This window comes from Anomaloglossus baeobatrachus, chromosome 5 (genome assembly GCF_048569485.1).
Source record: "Anomaloglossus baeobatrachus isolate aAnoBae1 chromosome 5, aAnoBae1.hap1, whole genome shotgun sequence".
In the NCBI taxonomy this organism is placed as follows: Eukaryota; Metazoa; Chordata; class Amphibia; order Anura; family Aromobatidae; genus Anomaloglossus; species Anomaloglossus baeobatrachus.
Window position 1 is genome coordinate 222,950,442 of NC_134357.1, and position 25,436 is coordinate 222,975,877.

General features: G+C 43.2%; 1 long non-coding RNA gene across 1 annotated transcript in view; it reads right to left on the reverse strand.

The window, feature by feature from the left end:
• Positions 1-458: 458 nt before the first annotated feature.
• The window catches only part of LOC142309876 (uncharacterized), a 114,700-nt gene continuing 89,722 nt past the window's right edge, over positions 459-25,436 (reverse strand). The window contains exon 4 of the long non-coding RNA XR_012754024.1: positions 459-1,121. This is a non-coding gene — a long non-coding RNA (uncharacterized LOC142309876). The remainder of the gene's footprint in view (positions 1,122-25,436) is intronic.

Consider the following 25,436-nt stretch of genomic DNA (forward strand, 5'->3'; position numbering starts at 1 on the left):
ATTCTCTTTAGAACAGGGGCTGGGTACTTACTGGACCTTCTTGGGCAACCTGAAATGTTCTTTATAGAAACTGAACCTCTGTATTTGAAGTTTTTAATGATACAGTATATGGTTGATTAAGCCATCTTACAAGCAACAGCGTCCTTGCCTTTAGAGGCCTTTTGCTGCCACGCAATAATGACTGAACATATTTCTGGGGATATAAGCATGTTAACAGAATAAAACAACCTTTTCATGCACCAGCCCACTTTTAAAACAACCTATCTGCTCTTATAATATAATCAGCATGACAGAGTGATTTCAACTGCCTTATCCTCGTTAACACTTTCCTGAGCTAATAAGATCACTGAAATTATGTAAGTAGGTTATTTTTGGGGCCAAGGCTGAAAATCAGTTGGAATGGGGGTTTGTGATGAAGATAATTTCATGATACGTTTTTGCACTTCATCTGATCACTCTTTATGACAGTTTAGAATTATGTAAATTTTTACTACAAATACAGAAGTAGCCTCAAAACTTTTTGCTACGACATTTTACGTGCCACCTTTTGCCACCTGTGCAATGTTATTAATATTTCAGATAATGAAATAACACTAAACAAACTACAGATAAAAATATATATGAATCAGAAGCAATTCAATTGTGTGACAGTCTTTTACAAAGTGGATATTCAAATTCATTGTTCAAAGGGAATGTATCATCAGAAAATATATATTTTTTAATTTTTTGCAATTTTTTTTCCCTTATGACCATCTGTATTTTAAAAACTAACAGACATACAGTAGATAAAACAATATGGTAAAAAAGAGAGAGATACGGGTTTAATGCTGCACTAGAAACCACAAGAATCCAAGGATAAATGATGAAATCTTTTTTCTTTATTTCTGCAGGTCAACCTGTGGAAATGGATCGCAATTAAAGAATCTTTCTTTCTTCTCTTTTTTTCTCCTTTTTTTTCCTTTTCCACATCCCATGTGGCTCTGAGTCATAGGTTTGCTGACTCACAACGTGGCACATCCTAGGCGTGTATATAATACTCCTATTTTGTGGTCGTTGCTATATTGTTCCTTTTGTTTTTTGTCCTGATGAAGAAGACAGATATGTCTTTGAAACGAGTTGACCTGCAGAAATAAAGAAAAAGGATTTCATCATATATCCTTGGATTCTTGTGGTTTCTAGCGCAGCATTAAACCCGGATCTCTCCCTTTTTTACCATATTGTTTTACCGCTTTCGTCGGGGCTGCTGCTGACCACCATTTGAAATATGACACAATTTCATCAGGTGAGTGTGCCTTTGGCACCCTATCTGTGAAATCCCATATCGGGTAAGACCCTATGTGTACTTTCTCTTCCACAGATAAATAAGACATACAGTAGAAGCATTATTTTTGTTTGCTTAGATTTAGATCTGCTTAATGTGCACATTCATTGTACAAAACTTCTGTATACTGCATATAATAAATGCACATACTTTTCACTTTCACACTGGCCGCTGCGGCTATTGTATATTGATACTTCCTTTGTTTTCAAGAAATCCAAATGTACATTAGTGTAAAAGACTTAATCAGACCCTAACATTGGTATTTAAGCATGTGTGAAGGACGTGGAAGCAGTGAAATTACTTATTGTGATTGGTGGATATTGCATGATTCTGGAATGTCTGACTAAAGACCTTACCACAAACCAACCATCCCCCACCTGTTGAGGATTAGAATTGAGTAACCAAAAATACTTAATTCAGCCATTTCATAGACTCATGTATATAGTTTAGTAGATGTAAACAAACATATATTTATGCATGCTTTTGTTTTTTACTAATATATATATGCTTTCATATATATAAAAATATATATATATATCATATATATATATATATATATATTGTGAGACTGTGACCGGGGTTATCTATGACGGCCGGTATGTCTCGCCCCGGTTGTGCTCACTCCATGATAGAAAGTAAATCCACTCTAGGGTTAATGCTGTTTCCCTACAGGCTGAAGGAAGGGTTAAATGGAAACAGGAACGAGGGGCAGAGGTGCCGGGTGTGAGGGAGTGATCACAACTCCCTGAGTCTCTGCTGGAGAGACATGTATATTGCTGTGGATTTTTGTTTGGACATTAAACACCGTGTGCTGTGAACCTATATGCCTGGATCCCGTGTCTTCTGCTGCGCAGCCGACCGCGCTACCTCACAATATATATATATACACATATACTGCATATTCAGTGTTTTTTCCTTAATACAATATAAAAGCACATGTAACCTAAAGATGGCTGCCACATTCTGTCTACACCCAAGATGATGAACAAAGGAGAATTTCTAAAGTTTGGACTGACCAATCCAGCAGAGACTATGCAAATTCCTATACATCCTGAGTCCAGCCGGCGATACTTGATTGGACTATACTTTGTCTACACCCTTTACTTCTCCTGAACTGTAAAACGTTTTAGGAACAATAAACGAGTAGTAGCTCTAGCATCAGTCATGGAGAAGGTTCATAACTGATTCAGTGTCCGTTATTGTTCTTTCTCGCTGTGGACATGACAATAAAATTTGGACACGGCAGTCAGACCTTAAGAGACCCATTTGTAGTCTCACCTCTCACCTCAACAGCTGGCGCTCCAAACGTGGAGCCACCTAAAGAATAATTATTGGCTGAATTTCACTTCCGGATAGAGGAGGCCATTTCCTAGTACCCGAGTGTCCCCCGACAAGGAGAACTGATCACTCTCAAAAAACCCACATGTGAGCTTCATATACATTGTATGTGTTGTTCTGCTTGTGGGTCGGAGGATTTTCGGAGAAAGGTTTGGGTTTTGATCTGGGAGAGGAGTTACACTGCGACCTACAGTGTGCCGATTTTTATTTTTGCCGGTGGCCTTGAAAACAAGGAATAACTCAAACTCCCTGAGTGCCGGGTGTAGGTCATTGGGATCTGACTGCTTGTGTATATACGGGCTATATATGGAGGTATATATATGAATATAAGGGCTGTGTGTCTATATGTATATAGGAGTTGTGTGTGTATATATAATATATGTAGGTAGTGGTTACTCCAGTGACAGAGGAATTTTTTAGCAGCAGAGGGAGGGGGGCTGGGAGCTCCAACCTTTTCACAGGGATAACGAGAGGGCTTGTAATTTCCCAGCTCTTACCCAGTCCTCAAAGGGTCAATTACCCGCATAGCTGCAGTCTTTACACAGAGCGGGAGGGGGACACAAAGGAGGGTGGTCAGTGACCTGGAGCTGCGAATGAGGAATTTTTAGTGGGAGAAGCAGGGGCCTGTTGCCCACAGCCTCAGCGAACTGACAACTGTGATTAATTAGGAATAGGAGAAGGGGGGCTAGAACAGTGAGAGAGACTGAGTGGACTAAAAGTTGCAGCTGTGAGTAATTAGCAGCAGAGCAAGCAAAGGAGCTGTAGTGATCTGTAGGAAGGACTGAGTGATTTGTTTGGAATATGAATAGAGTAGAAGGAAACTAGCGTAATCCACCCTGTGTTTATGTAACACATCCACTGCTCATATAAGCGAGGAGGGGGAAGGGTTCAGGTGAATTAAAGTGTTAGAATCACCGCATTCCCCTGTGTATTCAGACACGCGCCACTGTTGTGATTAGAATGTATTAGAAAGATTCACAACGAGTTGGGAAAGGATTCAAATTGGAGTTGGCCAATCCAATTAGAGCACTATGTATACTCTGTTCAAGAAGAGATTGTTTTTTCCTACAGGAGCTGAGAATTGCAAGAGGTTGTATAAATTGGTGGGTTATGATGGACATGGGTAGTGTAAAGAATCTACGATGAGATTGTGAAGTTATCACTCCTTAGTTCAGTTTCAAAGATGCTCCTAACAGGATTATTCTAACAAAGGAAAGATGGGGAAGAGACTGGCAGCACCCCCCCCCCCTCTTCGCGAGGTGGAATGCACACTGCCCGCACATCTGGAAAGGGGGGCTAGACAGCTCCGGAGAAGTAGCAGAAAGAAAAAAAAAAAACTGACCAAGTGTTAAATGTACATGTAATTGTGCTGGATTTTCTATCTTACAGCACTTTTTGATAATTGGAAGATTTTTGGGATTCTTTTAGCCTAGTGAGAATATTGAGAGTTTACAAGTACAAAATGTGTTATTTTGAATCCCTTGTTCTGCATAGGAATCAAGCATAAATGCATAATAATGTAGACACTCTCCGTATACACCCAGCTTAGCCACGCCCCTCTCAGTGGTTCTTTGTCCAAAGTTCTCAACCCATCCCCTTTAAACTTTTTTTTTTCTTTTTTGGGGGGAGGGATGTTCTCTGGTATATATGACTAATATATTTGAATAAGTATAAAATAGTATATTTGTTTACTCAGCTATCCAAAAAATGCAAGTCAGAGATAAATAAGTGAAACTTTTAAAGAATTGGTAAATAGAAAGAGGTAACTGCCCGTATAAAACAATTAGTATTCTAAAAGTCCAGCAGCATTATATCTTAAAATAGAATAGAGGCGGATAAATATATATCTTTGTACCGTGTTAGCTAATCTAAAAATCTTAAAAGACTTACCCCAGTGGTGTTAGAAGGTATCATATCCATTTGTAAAAAGAAAAAAATATATAATGCATCCAGCGGAGATGTGTATTGTGGAGAGTAGAGGTTTCAAGGCTATGTTTTCTTTAAAACAGAAGATGAGTTTTTTTTCCCCTTTGCTCTGGCTTCTACTAAAAGATAAGGATGGAATGTGGCCTTCCCAAATGGTGAAGTAAGTTCTGTTTAACCCTTAGGCTATGACCGCACTTTGTTTTTTACCTGCTTTTTTGCTGCTTTTTCAACTGCAGGGTTTAATGCTAAAATGGATGTGTTCTGCTTTTCAAGCATAGTCTATGGGAATTTGGGATTCTTGTCCGCGCTATGCTGTTCAAAATGCTGCCTTTTTGTGGTAGAAATTTGGGCAAAAACTCTGCTTTTCAAAGAAGCAACATGTCAATTGTTTTTGCCATTTGCGTTTTGAACTGCAAAGCAGAGTTTTTGCCCAGAAAATTTCTGCCACAAAAAGGCAGCATTTTGAACAGCATAGTGTGGACAAGAAACCCAAATTCCCAAAGACTATGCTTGCAAAGCAGAACACATCCATTTTGGCATTAAATGCTGCAGTTGAAAAAGCAGCAAAAAAGCAGGTAAAAAGCAAAGTGCGGACATAGTCTTAGAGTTCAGGATTTTACATTTTAATATCCTGCTAATACCTGAATGATTAAATTAACTTTGTATGGAAAATCAGATTTTTTGAGAGATGCGAATTAGTTTCTGTGTTGTTTTGTTTTTTTATGGCGATTTATTCGAACAATATATTTTTATTTTGTGACTCTGCATACAGACTCCACCCCCTTTCCTGTTTTTACGATCTCTTCTAACCAATTTATATCCTTGCAGGTTATCCGCCCAGTCATAGCTGTCATCTAACCATGTCTCAGTTATTTCTACTATGAAAGGTTTTCCTTTCTTTTATAGATACAGTATATACGAACTGTGTTGTCTATCGTAAGGTTTCAAAATTCCCCAGCAATGTATATTGTTGTAGAGATATAAGTTATTTCCAGTGTTTCACCAACTTTAGTTTCTAGTACGTAGCTAATTTATTGCCTGCTCTTTTCATTTTTCTTTTAGAGAATAGCAGCATAAAAACTATGAATTTTTGCCAGATTGGTACACAAAAACAAAAAAAGAAAAAAAGGGGGGAGAAGTCATCGTCATCGATTATATTTTTCCAGCAGTAGAGGGCGCAGCAGACATATTATACAAGTTCTGAGGCTCACCCTTCCCCCGCAAGTCATATTTACTGGATTACTATTGGCATATCTGTTAACAGAAATAGGGAAATCTTATCCTATATGTTTATTTATTTATTTAGTATTTTCAGTCATGTGAAGTATAGATGACCACTAATTGTATTAAGGTCAGACTTAAAGTTTTAAGAATGATCTAATGTATGTTTTTAGTTTTTTTGTTTTCATAGATGGAACAAGATGTTAGTCGATTCTACACTGGATATGCTACTGTTTACACAACATGAGGTAGTCTAAATTTGAACCACTTCCTCCCCTCCTATTGGTACAGGAGGCAGTGATGTATTAATGTTTTCTCTGGATGGGTACAATAGGAGTGGGTAAGATGGTTAAATGTCTTTGTAGGTTGTATATTTTTCCTGTTGTCCAATGAGCCAGGTATACTGAAGATAACGTCTAGACCTGAGCTGACGGTGATGGAGCCAGAGGAGATGCTCGCACAGGTGTAGCCGACAAACAAGTAATGAACGGGCCTAGAGTTGAGAGTCTTTCACCAATTCGGACCATACCTCGGTGGCACCTGTCACGTTGTTAGTGACACCTGCCAATCCTTGTGTTCTTAAATCCCTACAGGAACAATCAATTCAACAAGGAATGGAGTGTGACATGCAGGGAGCCAGCTGACTGAGGAAGGTCTGTGGATAAAGGGTGGTAAGCTTTTTCTGCCATGAGATCTCTTCTCAATGATGGCCCAGGTAACATTTGTGAAAGACAATTGTCAGTGTGTGATTTGGTGACACCAGGGTTCAGTACTCAGGTGGACAGAGTCACCCAGTCTTGTAAGATATGTGCCTAAAACGAAGTGAGAACTGTAAAGAATCTGCAGAAACACCCTGCACCTGCTCTACCCATTTTTAGAGACTGCAAACTGATTATAAATATATATCTAGAGCACGTTGTATGCAAGTCTGTGCGTGTTGTGTAGATTTCTCTCCAGGTTTGGTCAGAGGCATTCCAATGTGGAAAACGACATTATTGCTGAGAAGCACATGATGGTGGTATGTAAACAAGAAAAAAGATCGGTTTACAAAAAAGTGTATATTTTATAGAAAAGTGGAAACTGGCAAATCGTGAACAAAATGTATGTTTTGTTTTCTTTTAGTAATAAACAGGTCTCTATGTAAGATGTTTTTTGGTTTAGCACAGGCATGCACATCTTTATATATTTGACTAAATAGTGTGATAAACAGGTGTATTCTCCAATTCCAGATTTTAAATCAGAGCTAGTAGTATATGGTTTTCGGTCAGGAGACTGATTGATCCTAAAGGACAAGCGAGAAAGAGCCATGAGTCAAAACTAGATGAGCTGATCCAGTTTCTCCTAACCACGTAAAATTTTGATGAAGCTTGAGGGCAGGACAACATGGATCCACGTCTTGAATTGCAGAAGGGTCGATCAACCAGAGCTGCACTGAGCATCCTGCTCATATTTATCCTTTTCAAAAGACCTGTACAGTATCAGACCATCATTGCCAAAACAGTTAGAAGAGAGGACTTAGAGAACCTTGGGACATGGGAAAGCCCCACTACAAAGGGTGAGGATTCGTCTAGGAATCCTTGGTCTCAAACCGGTGAAGAAAACCCTTTCCCCTCTCCGCCCATGCCTCAACGTTCAATTAAGCAGGTTTTCACAACAGATCTTTCTACCTCTCTTCCTAAGGGAACACAGTACCCTTAGTATCCGGAAATGGCAGAAATAAGTCTTTAGGGGGGACTGTTGAGGATAAGAATTTGAGTAACCAAAAATACTTAATTCAGCCATTTCATAGACTCAGGTATATAGCTAAGTAGATGTAAACAAACACATATTTATGCATGCTTTTGTTTTTTACTAATATATATGTGTATATATACCGTATTTTTCGCTTTATAAGACACAATTTTCCTCCCAAAAATTTGGGAGGAAAATGGGGGGTGCGTTTTATAATCCGAATATAGCGGTATCTGGGTGTCCTGTCTGTGCGGCGATCTGGCGTCCGGGTGCCTGTGGCTACGTGCAAGCGGCCGAGTACCTGTGCTTGCGTGCGGTGGCAGCCGGGTACCCGTGGCTGCGTGTGGGAGGCAGCCGGGTGCTGTGTGCGGGCGGCAGCCGGGTGCTGTGTGCGGGCGACAGTCGGGTGCCCGTGCGGGCATCAGCCGGGTCCTGTGTGCGGGTGGCAGCCGGGTGCTGTGTGCGGGCAGCAGCCGAGTGCTGTGTGCGGGCGGCAGCCGAGTGCTGTGTGCGGGCGGCAGGCGGGTGCCCGTGCGGGCATCAGCCGGGTCCTGTGTGCGGGCGGCAGCCGGGTGCTGTGTGCGGACGGCAGCTGCCACCTGCCCTCACACGGGCACCCGCACGCAAGCACAAGTACCCGGCCACTTGCACGCAGGGTGGGCTGGCAGCCAGCTGGCTGCCACTCTGTGCGTGCGGGGCGGGTGGCTGTGCACTGCAGCAAGTTACCCAGTTTGTCCGCGGTCCCAGTTTCAAATGATGGCGCCAGGAGCGAGCGCATGCGCAGATGGAGCTCTTGGATGAGAGCTCCATCTGCGCCCGCGCCATCATTTGAACCGGGACACTCACAGCATCGGCCTGCTGCACGACTCACCCGCCGCTGCTGCCGCCGCCGCCACCACCACGGATCCCGTGGCTCCTGCCACCACGGTGTCCCGCGGCTCCTGCCACCCCGGACGCCACCGCGCCTGCCACTACCGCACCTGCAACCACAGACGCCACCGCACCTGCCACCACGGACCCCGCTGCCACTGATCCGCCGCACCTGCCAGCACAACCTCTGCCTCCTGTGACCCCGCTTCACCACCGCTGCTGCCCCCCTCAAATTACAATGAATTTTGAATGAAAATAAAAATAAAAATAAAAAATGTAAATATTAATGAAGAAAAGAAAATATTTTGGTGTTTAAAACACATATAATGAATTATTCAGATTAAAAACACAATTTTTTTTTTAGATAATAGTTTAAACATCATGCACTTATATGAAAGAGTCACTTCCAGTTATATTGCACTTAAAAAAAGAGAAAAAAAAACAAACAAAAAATCAGATAAAATAAATCCATATACATTTAAACATTCTCTATCACATTGTTCAAACCATCTGGGTATAAGGTTTTCAGCTTAAAAATCCAATAGGACTCCTTCCTATTTAATTTTTTTAAACTGTCACTATCGTACTCTGCAATTCTTTCTACAGGGGGTCACTTTGATATCAAATTTTTTTTTGATGTTTGATTAACAGGTGTCTGGAGAGACTATGTTTAAGAAAACCTTTTTTCGCATTGTGCCTGTGGCCATTCATGCAAGACCACACTGTCTGTGTGGTGTGCCGCCCCCATGTCAGCAGCCGAGCTGCTCGAATGCGGATTTTCAGTGGCTCGAGGGTTTCCAGACCCGGGGGTCATGCGGCCACTGAAATGAAGGGGGTATTTATAAGAGATATTGACGCCACCCGTGGTATGTGGTAATTAGGAGTACCACCGCTGCAGTTGGGGAGTACCCGGGGGTGATGGAATGGGGCAGCCAGGTGTTAGAAACCCTCCATGGGTAGAAGGGAATACCCCGGGACTCGGTGGTTGAGGGGAACGCCCTTGGGTGCAAGGGGGGGGTCACTTTGGTACTCACTCAGTCCATTAAGCAGACACTGACAACTGGTAAAACAAGTCTCTGGACACCGCTGCCACTGAGGGGAGCTTAGTTCGGGTCCCGTCCCCAATGGTGCTGCCTGATGATCCTTGACCTGCCTCCTGGCACTAAGTTTACTTCTCTGGTGGTCCCGGTAGTGTGAAACTTGCCGGGTCCCGCTCCCCACTATAGCTAAGTGTGGGAGCTTGCTCTCAGGGGTCATGCTTGGGATTTTCTGGACCGTTTTTGGATTGGAAAGACCTATCCCCCTCGTTGCGCTAGTGCCCCGATTTTGGAGCAGTTGGGAATGACTCTTGAAGGCTCCGTTCTCCTCGGGTAAATTATCGGGTTGCCTGAAGCTACTCCCCGACCTAGGGTCCACGTACCCCGTTGTGCCTTGATCCCGGACCGGTGATGGTGCAAGGCCACCGGCTGTCCTCCTCGACAGATCCATGCCCCTTGCCACGATTACCTGCGACCGGGGATCCGACCCCTCTAGGCCCAGACCACCGTCTGCCACCTAGATCGTTTCCTGGGAGCCCCGCTCCCGACGTCCTGAGAGGGAGCGGGGCTGTGTCAAAAAGAGAGTAGTCTGAGGAGTGAAAGTGAGACTTTCACTCCTCAGACTACTCTCTTTTTGACACTCCTCACCTCCCCTTTCCAACCTCCCAGGTGGGCAACTCTATTCCACTCAAGCCGTCCACTGGTGTGTTTGTTGGGTGTGGTGCAGGGTGTATTTAGGGTTTGATAAGCTGATGTAGGCAACGCAATATAAATAAACAATACCAAAAAACACGGACAAGTCCGTGCCATAATCACAATATGGATGAAGCCATATACAGATTGATATTAAGCAAAGAAGAGAAATTCTGTACAACGACTAAATAGTAAAATTGTATATTTTATTGATGAAAAATAGCTAAAAAGCAGACAAACATTTTAAAATAGAATTAGCAGAGACAATAAATGGTGAGTACCACAAGATGGCGCCCTCACACCACAATAGGTATATGGTAGCACATGCTACATATAAATACACTGCACATAAAGGGCTAAAAAGCCAAGATTGCATATAGATGAAATGTGCTGCTACACATTAGGTGCCTGTTACTTTCACATCACAAGACAAAGTGTCAAAATTCTGTAACAAGGCACTAAGTATACATTGCAACCAAACATACCTAAATGGTGAATGGGAGCCCAAATCCCCGACCCATAGGTTTCGGTATATCTCCTTCTTCCGGGGGTGGTCTCTAATTAAAAAGTCTAACCTTATAAAGGGTGAGTATCCAATCACTATCCACGTTGACCCTGACCAATCAGGCCATATATGGATCCTCTTCATGGATGGAACACACCCCATCCAGTGACGCTGTATCAACTAAACCAATTTCATGCCTATCACCTCACGGATGTACGCGTTGTGTAGCACGTGGGGGTGTGGCCAGGACCCCCACGTGCAAACACACGTGGAACGCCGCAATGTATTTCCCATATCATTGGTGACGCCGTACCGGAAATGACGTAATATAACCTCTGCGTCACCACAATAGGAACGCCCACATCCTGTGACCAGCAGAGGCATGCCACTGGTCTGTTTGGTGGGTGTGGTGCAGGGTGTATTTAGGGTTTGATAAGCTGATGTAGGCAACGCAATATAGTTAGGGACTCAAAACCAAGGAGGTGGATACTGCACGGGAGGACAGATTGTGCAATACCCTGTGACAACCCGATAGTCCAGGGGCATCACATGTGGTGTAGCCAACGTATTGAAGACCACATTCACAGGTGACCACGTAAACTACATGGTCACTGTCACATGTGTAAAATTCGTTCAATCATTGCAATCTGTATTCAATTTCATCTACACTTAGATTTGGCGCCTCGTTGTCTTCCTCATTTTTCTTTTTATTTATTCTTTGATATCCAGAAATGCAACCTCATTTAAGTCTACAGAAGTGCAAGGGGTTCAGTGCTCAGAGACTTGGCCAAGGTGACGAAGGCTCAAATCTTACCACCACGGAAGAAGACACTGAAGGTTAAATGTCACGGCTGGGCCAAGATGTATCTTACAACAGATTTTAAAAGATTTTATGGACTGATGAGATTAGAGTGACTCTTGACTGACCAGATCGATGGTCCCCATTGTTGGATCAGTAACGGACACAGACCTCCACTTCCATTCATACACCAGCAAGGTGGATGTAAGGTACTACTGGATGGAGATCGCCACGGAGAGGAGGCACCAGACCAGAGAGCAGTAACACTTATCTTTTTGGCCCGCCCCCTAGGTGAGTATTATAAAGGTGTTTTTATGTTATACACAGCAGCCTGGGCTCTTATATACAGTATTCTAGAATAATGTATATAAGAGCTCCCTGATGGTGGCCACAGCTCATAAGCTAAAACTTGGTGACAGTCAGGTACCCTTTAGAGATGAGCTAGTTGGGCCTCTTCAGTTTGAATTTAGACTCAAAATCAGCTCCTACACCTACTGCCAGCTTTAGAAGACACTTTCTTTGAGACTGAGTATAGAAAAATATCTGCATCTCTCAGGAAAACCAAGATTTTATCCAGAAAAATGCTCCATCATATGCACTGACGTTTCCACTGCTTGGCTGCCAGTAAAAGCTTTATAGATTCTCTGCGGTATCTGGGAGATAAATTACCCCTAGCTATAAGTCGGTATATCAAGTGAACTTCCAACCCCTGATAAGAGAGTTAGAAACTCAGCTCAAAAAGTGGTCCTTTGCAGATCTCATTCCTTGATAAAATTGCCACGGTTAAAATGTGTATCCTCCCTAGATTCCTTTACCGGTTTGAGACGCTTCCGGTACGGGTTCCTATGGTGGTTCTAAAAAAAGTGAAATCTTCCCTCATGCAATTTATATGGCACTCGGGGAGGCATCGTATCCCAGATTCAGTCCTCTGCGTGCCTCGTGCAAGGGGGGGCCTGTCGTGTACGAGTCTCGCTCTTTATTCCTACACCTCGCAGCTACACTGTTTAACTTCGTGTACAACCCTTCCCGCCTACATCAAGTGGATGGAGATCGAGAAGCTGTGGCTTGCTTCTTTTCATCCGAGCTCCCTGATATGGGGTCACCCTTATGATATACCCTCTAAGGTTTTTCTAGGACCAATGGCACTTACAAGGGATGTATGGCGACACTGTAGAATGAGATTCCATTTAGCAACTCTCTCCTCTCTTTTGACTCCTTTTCTGTTTACCCCTCACATTACTGAGGGTATGGGCTCGGGGGTGGTGGGTGAATGGACGAAGGCCGGGCTTTTCTGGTTTTGTGATATAGTAAACCCAGTTACACTAAAGCTAAAGTCTTTCACCGAACTACATGACCAACACAGTTTGCCCTTCCACCTATATTTTTCATATCAGCGGATTGCACACTTTTTTTCAGATATCATGAGGAGGGAGGTGCCACCTCATCCATAAGAGTTTGAGAGCCTATGTTCCAGACAGAACTCGACCAGAGGCCTGATTTCAGCTATTTACTCTATACTGGCAAATGGGATTGCATTAGGATTAGTTTCACATTCATACATGAAGAGCTGGGAGGGCTGGGTGGGCCGTTCTTTAATGGAGGCAGTTTGGTTAGTGGTGTGCTCTAGGACTTTCCGGTCCTTTGCTAGCACTCTTTATAAAGAGAACCAAGTTAAGGTTCTTATTTTGTGGTATCACACCCCAGATCTTCTGCACAGGTTTAATCATGCCTACCCAGACAGTTGTTGGAGATGCGGTGGGGGAGGGGCATCCTTATATCACATTTTTTGGACGTGCCCAGGGATTATGGGTTTTTGAGCAGAGGTAGAGTCTTTAATAGGAAAGGTGCTGGGTAGGGGAGTAAGTAGAGACCCGGTGGCATATTTATTGAATGTCCTTCCATCGTCACTAGGCAGGAATTAAATTAAACTTGTCTTGCACATTCTTACAGCTGCTAAATGTTTGATATCACTATTTTGGAAGAGCGTAGCCCCTCCATCAATTTCTGACCTATGTGCAAGGATTCAAGATGTTAGAGTCATGGAGCTCTTGACAGCACAGCTCCACGACACGATGGATAGGTTTACTATCATATGGACTGCCTGGGACGTCTTTATAGACACTTTTCAAATTTAATGGAATGCCTAGAGATGTACCATCTTGATCCCTGAATGTTGTGCCATGGAGGGAAGTTGTTTAACCTGCTATATTTCTCGTTCTATGTATGTGATATTATGATTTTTTTAAGCAGAGTGTAGTCTTGATTTGAGTCCGGCTATAAGATTTGAGTCGATACTGTTCTGATGTATAGTTTTGCTTATCTGTGAACTGATGTACCTCCTGATTACCTGTGATTGTTTTCATAATTGGAATGTTTTTTCTTGATTGTAAAAATCTTTTTCCGAAATAAAAAGTTGATAAAAAAAAAGCCTTATAGATGAAAAAATGACATAGCTAATTCCTTACCAGACCTATTCTCTTTTGAGAACTTGTGGGTCCTTCTTAAAACAAGAGATTTACGAATAAAGAAAATTGTAAACCTCAACAAACAGCCTCTGGGAGGCTGTGGTTGGTGCTGTTCATTTAAATCTCAGACTGTGATATGAATTGTGGTTTATATACATGAAATATGCCGTCTTTACCTGGCCTAACTGGCTCAAAACAGTGCAAGAAAAAAAAACAAAGAAAAAAACTATAAAACACAAGTGTACATCCAAACACAGGAGTGAATACAAACAGATGATAAAGTAGAATGAAAAAAATGCATGTTAATCCAAAATTAGGTTGTTTTTTTTTTTAAATTGGCCAAGCATGGGTTTTCCTTTGCTTGTTTTTTTTAAATACAACCTAAAATTGGATTCAATGTATTCTTAGCTCAGTATGTTTACCCTTATAAATATTTTCAGGAAGAAGTTATTGTACTGTCAGAACCTTGACAAGAATTGAAAAACAGCCGCTCCCACCTCTCATAAGGGATTCCCTGGAATTCAAACTCCACCAGTTACAAGTATGTAATTCTTAATGTCCTTTCAATTTAGAGTTTAGATCATGGAAAGGTTATTTTTCTTCAGACAATAACTATTGTGAATATTGAAGGCCTTCTACGTTTGAGAGCGAAGAAAGAAAGCTCGTAACTTCCTCTTGAAGAGGAAGGAAGTAATAACTGATTTGTTTTACAAAGGTGATCATCTCCCATAGAAAATAGCTGCTGGTTTTGAATACTGGGAGCAATAAACTGATCACAGACAGGAATTCTGTATCAATTTAAACGTGGTATTTTAATATTACAAAAATGTGGGGAAAATTATACATGAGATTACATACATTAATACTTTAAACTAACAGTTAAAAATAGCAAAAAAATCTGTAAAATTTTGTGTGCGCTTTTTTACAGATCAAAAAATTCTTTTGTCACTTTAAATTCTAAATATTGTAATTACTGGGGGTTTTAATATGCATCATCTCTGATGCAGAATACTGTGTATTTGCATGGAGGTAAGCAATTTTATGTAATATGCAATTTTGCATATTGAATAACTTGAAATGGGCTCTATAGCAACTGGGGCAATGTATCATACACTACATTGCTTTTTCCATCGGCTTCAGAATTTTGATGAAAATACATTAAATTCTTAACTAGAGATGAGTGAACTTGTTGTATAAAGGTTCGCCAATCTCAAATTTGCTATGAGCTTTGGCCAGTCCTGCTAGGGCTTGGAAAGCCAAACAATTTACCCAAAAGTCAGCAATGTTCGATTTTGTTTGATATCAGTTTGTAGCTTTTCTAATACTTTACTATTACTTTGGCTACTATAGTGGGACTGTATGACGAGAGGGAGGACATATTTTATGATGGGAAGGGGTAGAGAGAGGTAAGAGGATGGCAAATTTTTTTTTTTCATAAAGAGGTGGTCCACTACAAAGCATAGTGTAGCACCCAGGGATATGGGGTACTCGGTTCCAGGCAGTGTACGTCTTGAGAATGTCACGATCGGGGCCGTTACCCGGTTCCGTGCTCTGGACCCTATTTGTAAAGGGGATATTTACAGGGGATTTGTGATAAAGTTATTTGTGACGTCACTTACGGTGTTGCAGCTAAATGTAGGGAGCCGCAACTGCTGAATGTCTTTACTGGGGCTGATGGTATTAGCAGCTAGTATGGTTGTCCTTCCGCAAGTAGGGTATTGCCCCAGCGGGTGTATGGTGTAGTGGGCGTCAGAAGAAGGAGTCCAGACAGGTATTTAGTGCAACTGGTTTACTCACTTTAGATGTTAACTGGTTGCCCGAGGCCGGCTGGTTTCGCCTCCAGGTCCCCTTCATCCCAGTGCTAGTCTGGTTCTCTGGTACCTTCTTCCCCTGCACCTGTCTTTGGTAAATGAGTCCCCATGGTATAGAACACTGGGGGTCTCCGCAGTGGTGGATGTTGATCTCCCTAAGGTCAACCATCCTTGCTCACATAGTCTTTTACTAGGCAATGTCCCACTAGCCAGATTCCTACTCCACACTGATGAGGGGCAAATACCCCGAAACGGCTGTCTGTGGATGGATACCATGTTTGGCATAGGTGGTCTCCTTGACTGGAGACTGCCCTTCCCGTGGTTGTTCCTTCCCGGTGAAAGACCTGGCTAGTTTCCTGCCAGCGTTGAGAAACATGTGATGGTGTCTCCGCAGGCCTTCTTGCTTTGAATATTTCCCAGGGGGCATTGCTCTAGAATCACTGCGTTGAGAAACACGTGATGGTGTCTCCGCAGTGGTGGATGTTGATCTCCCTAAGGTCAACCATCCTTGCTCACATGTGGTTTGTTCACTTCCGTCCGCCTGACAGTAGCGTGAACCCTGTGGGGTTTGAGTCTCTGGTCCTGTCCCCGGTTCTCCCGTTGCTATTGAGTCTTCGGATTCTTTGGGGACAGCAAGGTCCTTGATGGTCCCCTTTGCTGTGCAGGTGTTAATAGGTCGTCTTGAAGCTCTTTCCTATGCTAGGGTCCTGTACCCCGTCGGAACGTAGTTCTGGGAGTACTCCACCAGCAACCACCTCTCCTGGTGGTCACCATTAACCTGAGAAAGGGTGTCACTTCACTTCCACCTTCAGACTTACAGTCACTACTGAACTCTCTGTGTCTGCTCTCTTTCACTGCATGCTTCCTTCTCCGTTCTCACTACTGTCTTCCCGTGGTCCCGACTACTCTCCACAGTCTGCCCATCCCACATGGTCCCGCCTCAGAGATGCCAGGTCAACCTCCAATTCCGGAAGTTGACATGACATCCCCAGACATCAGAGGGGTCATTGCAAACCACTTCATGTGATGGGGATGAGCGGACAGCAATAGCGCCGCTCACAGGCAGAATTGACAACAGAAGGTATTTAGAAAAAACCTTCTGTCACAGCTTTACATTGATAAGGCCACTTTGCTTTGTAGTGGACTACCTCTAACTTTGTGTGGATTTTCCAGCAGCCAATCAGGGTGCAGAAAACATCTATAACATTCAGACAGAAGAGCTTGTGTCATTGGTTGCCTAAGTCACATGTCCCTCTACATATAAAATGAGGACATGTCGCGCTGGTGCCATTTTGTGATTACTAAATCTTAAGGAAGGTACTGTAGGCTCTAGACAATTTAACCCCTTCAACCCCGGCCACTAAAACACCCTTCTGACCAGCCCATTTTTTGTAATTCTGATCAGTGCCACTTTTACAGGTTATAACTCTGGAATACTTCAATGGATCCTGGTGATTCTGAGATAGTTTTTTCATGATATATTGTACTTCTTGACAGTGGTAAACTTAGGACAATATTTTTTGCTTTTATTTGTGAAAATGTTTGAAATTTGGCAAAAATTTTGCAATTTCAAACTTTGAAAGTTTATGCCCATAAATCTAAGAGATATGTCACACAAAATAGTTACTAAATAACATTTCTACATGTCTACTTTACACGAGAGCAATTTTTGAAACATTTTTTTTTATTAGGAAGTTATAAGGGTTCAAAGTTCATCAGCAATTTCTCATTTTTTCAACGAAATTTGCAGGACCATTTTTTTAGTGACCACATCACATTTGAAGTGAATTTGAGAGGCCTTAGGTGAGAGAAAATACCAAAAAGTGAACCAATCTAAAAACTGCACCCCTCACACTGCTCAAAATAACATCCACAAAGTTTATTAACCCTTTAGGTGCTTCACAGGAACCAAAGCAATGTTGAAGGAAAAAAATGAAAATTTTACTTTTGTACCCATAAATGTTACTTTAGCCATAAAACTTTGAATTTTCACAAGGCTATCAGGAAAAAATGCACCATAAAATGTATTGTGCAATTTCTCCTGAGTACACAGATACCTCATATGTGGTCGAAATCAATTGTTTTGGCGCATGACAGAGCTCATAACTGAAGGAGCGCATTTGACTTTTCAAATGCACGGGTGCCGAACAGTGATGTGATCGGCCGTTGCAGGACGCACATGGATGAGGTGCAAAAAAATGACAGGGATAAGAACAAAAATAAAGTCGTACCCAAAATTGGGCATGGCTGCAGATCCGTGATTTGCATCCTGATCAGCGCTCGGCCGTTGTGTACCGCCCTGGGGCTCGGCCGGCTGCCGAGCCGCTCAGATCCGTGCTCGTCGGTGGGTGGCTCGAGCTCTGCATGGACCCGGGGGATCCGCCGCCTCTCTGAAAAGGGGGGTTGTGCACTGGCGCTACGTGCGGAGATGGGGTGGTTTGTTTCAGATAGAGTTCGTGATGCCACCCACGGGGTTGTGGTGAATGGATTGACACCACCGCTGCCGTTGACTAGGCTCCCAGGTAAGGTGTTGCGCAGCTTAGGTGTTAACTTCTCCGTGGGTAGGGGGTGGTGGTCCCGGGGCCCGAGGGGTTGATTTTGTGCTGCTGCAGGGCAGTGTTGATGCAGTGCGGTGCAGTGCTCGGCCCGAGGGCACTGGTGTACTCACTATTACAGATACACTGGAGTCTCTGGTAAACCAACAAGATGGTGGACGGTGCCCGCAGCCGGCAGCGCTTCTTCCCTTTTCTTTGGGTTGGTGGTCTCTGCCTTTCTCCTGCACCTCAGTGTGTAGATTCGACTGCCTTCGCTTCAGCGAGGGTAGTCTGCTCCCCTGCTGTGTGTGTGCTGGGGAACCCCATTTGCCTGCAGACGCTGGCCCTTTGGATCTCTATGCCTGGGCGGTGGCTCTCTATCCCTCTTGGGGGGCTGTTGTCTTCAGTCAGGCCTTGGATGGGAAAGGACCTTAAGTCCAGGCCCCAATCAGTTAATTCGACTCGGTCCAGTGGCTTCTGGGCCTCGTACTGGGCCTGAGTACCCCTCCTGGTGCTCCAATTTCCAATGGGTTCCCCGATTCGGTACTGGCGGGTCACCGCCCGTCCCCGGTCCTTACGGTTCCACCGGCTGTAATCCCAGCTCCTGCAAGCGGCCACCACCGTCTGTTTCCTGGCCACAGGGTATCCGGGCTATGACCCAGACCCCTGACAGACGTTTACTCCTTCTAACATTCTCCCTACTCCTCTCCTTCCTCTCCCTACTCCTTTCCTTCCTCTCCCTTTCACTCTCTCCTCCGTCCTTTGCTGTTTTTCCGCCCCATGGGTGTGAACGTCACAACCTGAGAGGGGAAACTCAGGGTTTTAGGTTGGCTGCTGGAACCCTTTTTAGCGGAAGGTGTTTGTGCAAGGGCCTACCTGTGACTACCTGGCTAGTCCAGGGTGTCACAGTTGCAGCACGCACACAAATGAGGTGCAAAAAAAAAAAATTATACTCACAGGTCCAGAGTATTAGGAGGAGGGTCACTGAACAGAGGAACTGCAGGAGTTATAGTAGGCAGAAAGATGGACGGCTTATTACAGGAGCAGGCAGTAAGAAAGCAAGGTCAGCGAGGACCCAGCAATGGAGGCAGATGCGATCGGATCTCTGTCACAGAAGACCTCGGATGACCCGGTGGCAGCAGGCAGGGGATGTCAAAAAGGGACAGCAGAAAATGAGGGAAGGATCGCACTGACCGCAGGAGGAGAGAACGTAGGGGTAGCAGATTGGCGGGCAGATCTGTTGCAGGGGGGCAGGGTGGCAGATCGGGAGCAAGAAACAGCAGGGGACATCATTTGAAAGCCATTGCTATGGCAATCAAATGAATTTTAGGCAGTAAAGTTAGTATACTGAATTTTGTGTGCCACCAATCGGCATCTCATCATCTAGTAATAGCTAATTGTGTGCTTCAGCTGAAACGTGCTATTTCTGCATCTAAATAGGGCTACATCTGTGTTAAATCTCCAAATTGCTATTTCTGCATCTAAATAGAGCACCTCCATGCTCCAGGTTAAAATTGTCATTTAATCACCTAAATAGTAATTTTTTTTTTAGTGATAGGTGACTGAATAGGTGTGGGACTAGGGTTGTAAAACAGTTGCTTAAACAAGGGAAAAGATATATCAAACATGAGTGGGAAATCCTGAGGTCATGCTGAAAGGGGGATTAAGCGTGGTGTTCAAGGTGTACGTGGGGTTGGTGCTAAAGTTTCTGAAAGCGCTACTGAACAAACACCGGCTTGTCCTAGCAAAAGACAACTGACAATTTTTGTTGCTGGACGGGCTACTCCTCCCCCTTTCTTTGGCAGCCGCACAGTTGTATGACTTTTAGATTTGGGCCAGAAAGAGCATGTGTTACAGTGGATGGCAAGTACTGCATAAAGTGGCCTCTCCTCTTCCTCCAGCTCAACTTCACACACTGTACAGTCTTCAGAGGTGGCACCCCAATTACCCTTGTTTCCCCCCATCACAACTCTCTAAATGCCCAACTAACTGTGATGAGTCTGCAGTGCTTTTCACACATTCTATTCCATGTGCATCAAAGGTCTGCTACAAAGACTTTGACTCAAGAGGCGGAAAGAATCTGCACTGATGCTCAAAATGTTTGTCAGTTGGATACAGAGTTGGACAAAGTAGGTAGCAGAATCCAGACCCTCATCAGCAAATGTTAAGCCCGGAGGTAGAGGAGATGATGATGATGATAATGATGAAGAGACTGAGATACAAGAGGTGCATACATACTGTACTGTGGTGTCTGGGCAGGAAGAGGAGGGTGACTGTCAGGGTGATGAGTGGGATGACAAAGAGGATGATGATGAGGTTGGAGATACCATTTGGTGTGAACCCAGAGGCATGTAGCTGAGTAGCTTAGCAGTGGAGGTGGAGGAGGAGGAAGATGAGGAGGTCATGTTGCTGATTCGCACACAAACACATAGTGATGCAACCACGACAAGCACTGCATTCCTCAGCCACAACTCTGGCTGTGGCCAGCAATGGTCGCAGATCTGCAGTTCGCAGAAAGGGTTGCCTAGCCTGGGCCTTTTTTGAGACCACAAATGATTACCAAACTTTTGTTATCAGGCAACTTTGTAAACCTCAACTCAGTAGAGGCAAAAATTGCAGTAATTTGACTAATACATGCATGAACTAGTACATGCTCTACCAACGTACAATACTCTGGTAATTTTACTGCGCTAAAACGTGGCCTAGCGGTTATCCCCAACCACCGGCCACCCACCAACCGTCTGTGTTGCTTTTTCCTCCTCTGTCACCATCGAAAGTGTACTCACACAGGTCTCCGGCCGCAGAACCTCCACTTGGTTACCCAATACATAGTAACAGGGTAACATAGTTTCTAAGACTGAAGAAAGACCTTATGTCTATCTAGTTCAGCCTAGTTATAGTGCAGCTGTTCTGCAGTGTTAAACCAGAAGAAGGCAAAAACTTACAGAATAGATGCCAATTTTCTCCATAGGGAAAAAAAATCCTTCCCGACTCCTAAGCTGGGTCAAATATCTACCTGTAATATTATGTTATTCATAACCTTCTATACTGTTGCTATCAAGAAAAGCATCCTTTCTTTTCTTAAATTCATTCAGTGAGTTGGCCATCACCACTTCCTCAGGAAGAGAGTTCCAGAGCCTCACTGCTCTTACCGTGAAGAACCCTCTTCTATGCTGGTGCAAAAATGTTCTTTCCTCCAATCGAAGAGAATGCCCCCTTGTTCTTGTCACAGTCCTTGGTACAAACAAATCATGGGAGAGATCTCTGTATTGCCCTCTGATATACTTGTACGTATGTCTCCCCTAAGACTTCTCTTTTCTACAGTAAATAAACCTAATTGTGATAACCTTTCTGGGTATTGTAATGCACTCACTCAATTAATTGCTCACCCGTGTGGCTAATGGATTGAGCCTGCTCTCAGGGTTCACAGGTAGGATTTCTTTGGACTGTATTGGGAAAGTCCTATCCCATCGGTGCACTAGTACCCCGATTTTGGAGCGGGTTGGGGATGACACTTGAAGTCTTCGCCCCCATCGGGTAAATTACCGGGAATATATGAAGCTACTTTCCGGTCTGGGGTCCACGTACCCCGTCGTGCCCTGGCCCCTGCCTGGTGATAGCTCAAGGCCTCCAGATGCCCTCTTCGGTTGTCCGTGCCCCCTGACACTATCTCCTGCGACCAGGGTTCCAGCTCCTACCAGGCCAGACCAACGTCTGCCACCTAGTACACAGGAGCTCTCCTCCGTGGCCTCTCCTCTTGAGAGCCACCACTGCACGTCCTCTCCCTTCACTCTCCAGGACTCCACTCTCTCTCTGTCACTTTTCTCACTTGTCCCTCACCAACCCATGTGAGCGGCCCCTATTCCCTTCAGGCCCCCCAATGGTGAGTCTGGTAGGTTGAAGTGGGAAGTTTCCCTAGGATTTTTGAATTGGACAAGTTTTTGCAACACCAAGGATCGGGACCCATAACCAAGTAGGGTGGATACTGTGCAGAAGGGCAGGTTGCACAATACCCTGTGACGTACTGATAGGCCAGGGCGTCACAGTGGTCTCACAAGTGATTTGTACAGAGGGAGAATTATGTTTTCATCTCGTGTCCCCAGACCTCTACTAATGCATCCCATGACCCTATTTGATTTGGTGTCAGCTGCCTGACACTGGGCACTCCAATTTAGCTTCTTATTGACTAAGATGCCTCTTTTTCCATGTCTAATTTCCCCAGTAGTTTCCCATTTAGTAAGTAATCGTAGCATCTGTTTCTCTTTCCCATGTGCATAACCTTACACTTATCTGTGTTAAACCTCATTTGCCATTTTTTAGCCCAATTCTCTAAATTACGCAAATCCATCTGTAGTTGCAAACTGTCCTCGTTTGTGTTAACTACCTTACATAGTTTTGAATCATCTGCAAATACTGATATTTTACTCTGTAAGCCATCCACCAGATCATTAATAAGTATATTAAATAGTAGGGGGCCCAATACAGAACCCTGTGGTACCTCACTAGTAACCCTGGCCCAATCTGAGTATGCACCATTAATAACCACTTTGTTTTTCTATCACTAAGCCAGCTACCTATCCATCTACACACATTTTCCCCTAGCCTAAGCTTTCTCATTTTACTTATCAATCTTTTATGAGGGACAGTGCCAAATGCTTTACCAAAGTCGAGTTAAATAACATCCAATGATTCTCCTCGGTCCATTTGAGCGCTCACATCCTCATAGAAGCTGATCAGGTTAGTATGACAGGAGCCATCCTTCATTAATCCATGCTGATATGGAGCTAAACATTTATTAACATTAAGACATTCCATAATAGTATCCCTTAAAAACCCTTCAAACATTTTACCCACAACAAATGTTAAGCTTACCGGCCTATAGTTTCCAGGTTCCCTTTTAGATCCCTTTTTGAATATTGGTACCACATTTTCTTGCCACCAATCCAGTGGAACAGACCCGGTTTCTATAGAGTCTTTAAATATAAGGAATAGAGGCCTGTCTATCACATTACTTAACTCTCTTAATACCGAAGGGTGAAAGCCATCAGGGCCTGGTGATTTGTCAATTTTAATGTTACTAAGTCGGTTCTGCACTTCTTCCTGGGCTAGGCAGGTAATATTTAATGGGGCATTTACATTATCCTTCTGCATTTCCCCTGACATATCCTTTTCCTGTGTGAACACATTTGAGAAAAAAGTATTTAAAACATTTGCTTTTCTCACATCGCTCTCAATGGTTTTACCCTCTTTGTTCTTTAAAAGGCCAACACCATAAATTTTAATCAATTTACTGTTTATATAATTAAAGAATAATTTGGGATTTGATTTGCTTTCCTTAGCAATGAGTCTCTCAGTTTCTACTTTTGCTAAATGTATTTGTTTTTTACCCATTTTATTTTTTTCTCTATAACTTTTTAATGCTTCTTCGCTGCCTTCTTGTTTTAGCTTCTTAAAAGCCTTGTTCTTATTATTTATTTCCCCTTTTACATCCTTATTTAGCCACATTGGTTTTCCCCTGTTCCTATCCCTTTTATTTCCGTATGGTATGGCTAGCTCGCAGTGGGTGTTTTAAAAATAAAAACTACTGATTTAAAAATTTCCCATTTATTTTCTGTGCTCCTATTTTTGAGGATATTGTCCCAATCAATTCGGTGAAGGTCCTCTCTAAGCTGATCAAACTTTGCTTTCCTGAAATTCAGCATTTTTATAACCCCCCCTCCAAGGCACTTTACTGAAGGACAAGTGGAATTGTATTCTATTTTGGTCACTATTCCCTAAATGCCCATGAACTCGTACTTCTGTTATTCTATCTGGCCTGTTGCTTAAAATTAAGTCCAGAAGGGCTGTCCCACTAGTTGGGCCCTGCACAAGTTGTGACAGATAACACAAGTCTGCGACTAAAAAGCTGTTTGATTATTTTCATCTAATTTAAATGTATTTTGGTGTGCTCAAAATGAAAAAAATATTGAAAAAAATCCTGGACGTCAGGCATTGCCACAAAATGCAAAATTATCTTCAAATTTAGTAAATTTTTCATAATTTGTTTTCTTTTTTTTATAGGGTTTTGAAAGTCAAAATTACTATTAATTAATTCACATCAATGAATTGAAGATATACAGTTAGGTCCAGAAATATTTGGACAGTGAGACAATTTTCGCGAGTTGGGCTCTGCATGCCACCACATTGGATTTGAAATGAAACCTCTACAACAGAATTCAAGTGCAGATTGTAACGTTTGATTTGAAGGTTTGAACAAAAATATCTGATAGAAATTGTAGGAATTGTACACATTTCTTTACAAACACTCCACATTTTAGGAGGTCAAAAGTAATTGGACAAATAAACCAAACCCAAACAAAATATTTTTATTTTTAATATTTTGTTGCGAATCCTTTGGAGGCAATCACTGCCTTAAGTCTGGAACCCATGGACATCACCAGACGCTGGGTTTCCTCCTTCTTAATGCTTTGCCAGGCCTTTACAGCCGCAGCCTTCAGGTCTTGCTTGTTTGTGGGTCTTTCCGTCTTAAGTCTGGATTTGAGCAAGTGAAATGCATGCTCAATTGGGTTAAGATCTGGTGATTGACTTGGCCATTGCAGAATGTTCCACTTTTTTGCACTCATGAACTCCTGGGTAGCTTTGGCTGTATGCTTTAGGTCATTGTCCATCTGTACTATGAAGCGCCGTCCGATCAACTTTGCGGCATTTGGCTGAATCTGGGCTGAAAGTATATCCCGGTACACTTCAGAATTCATCCGGCTACTCTTGTCTGCTGTTATCTCATCAATAAACACAAGTGACCCAGTGCCATTGAAAGCCATGCATGCCCATGCCATCACGTTGCCTCCACCATGTTTTACAGAGGATGTGGTGTGCCTTGGATCATGTGCCGTTCCCTTTCTTCTCCAAACTTTTTTCTTCCCATCATTTTGGTACAGGTTGATCTTTGTCTCATCTGTCCATAGAATACTTTTCCAGAACTGAGCTGGCTTCATGAAGTGTTTTTCAGCAAATTTAACTCTGGCCTGTCTATTTTTGGAATTGATGAATGGTTTGCATCTAGATGTGAACCCTTTGTATTTACTTTCATGGAGTCTTCTCTGTACTGTTGACTTAGAGACAGATACACCTACTTCACTGAGAGTGTTCTGGACTTCAGTTGATGTTGTGAACGGGTTCTTCTTC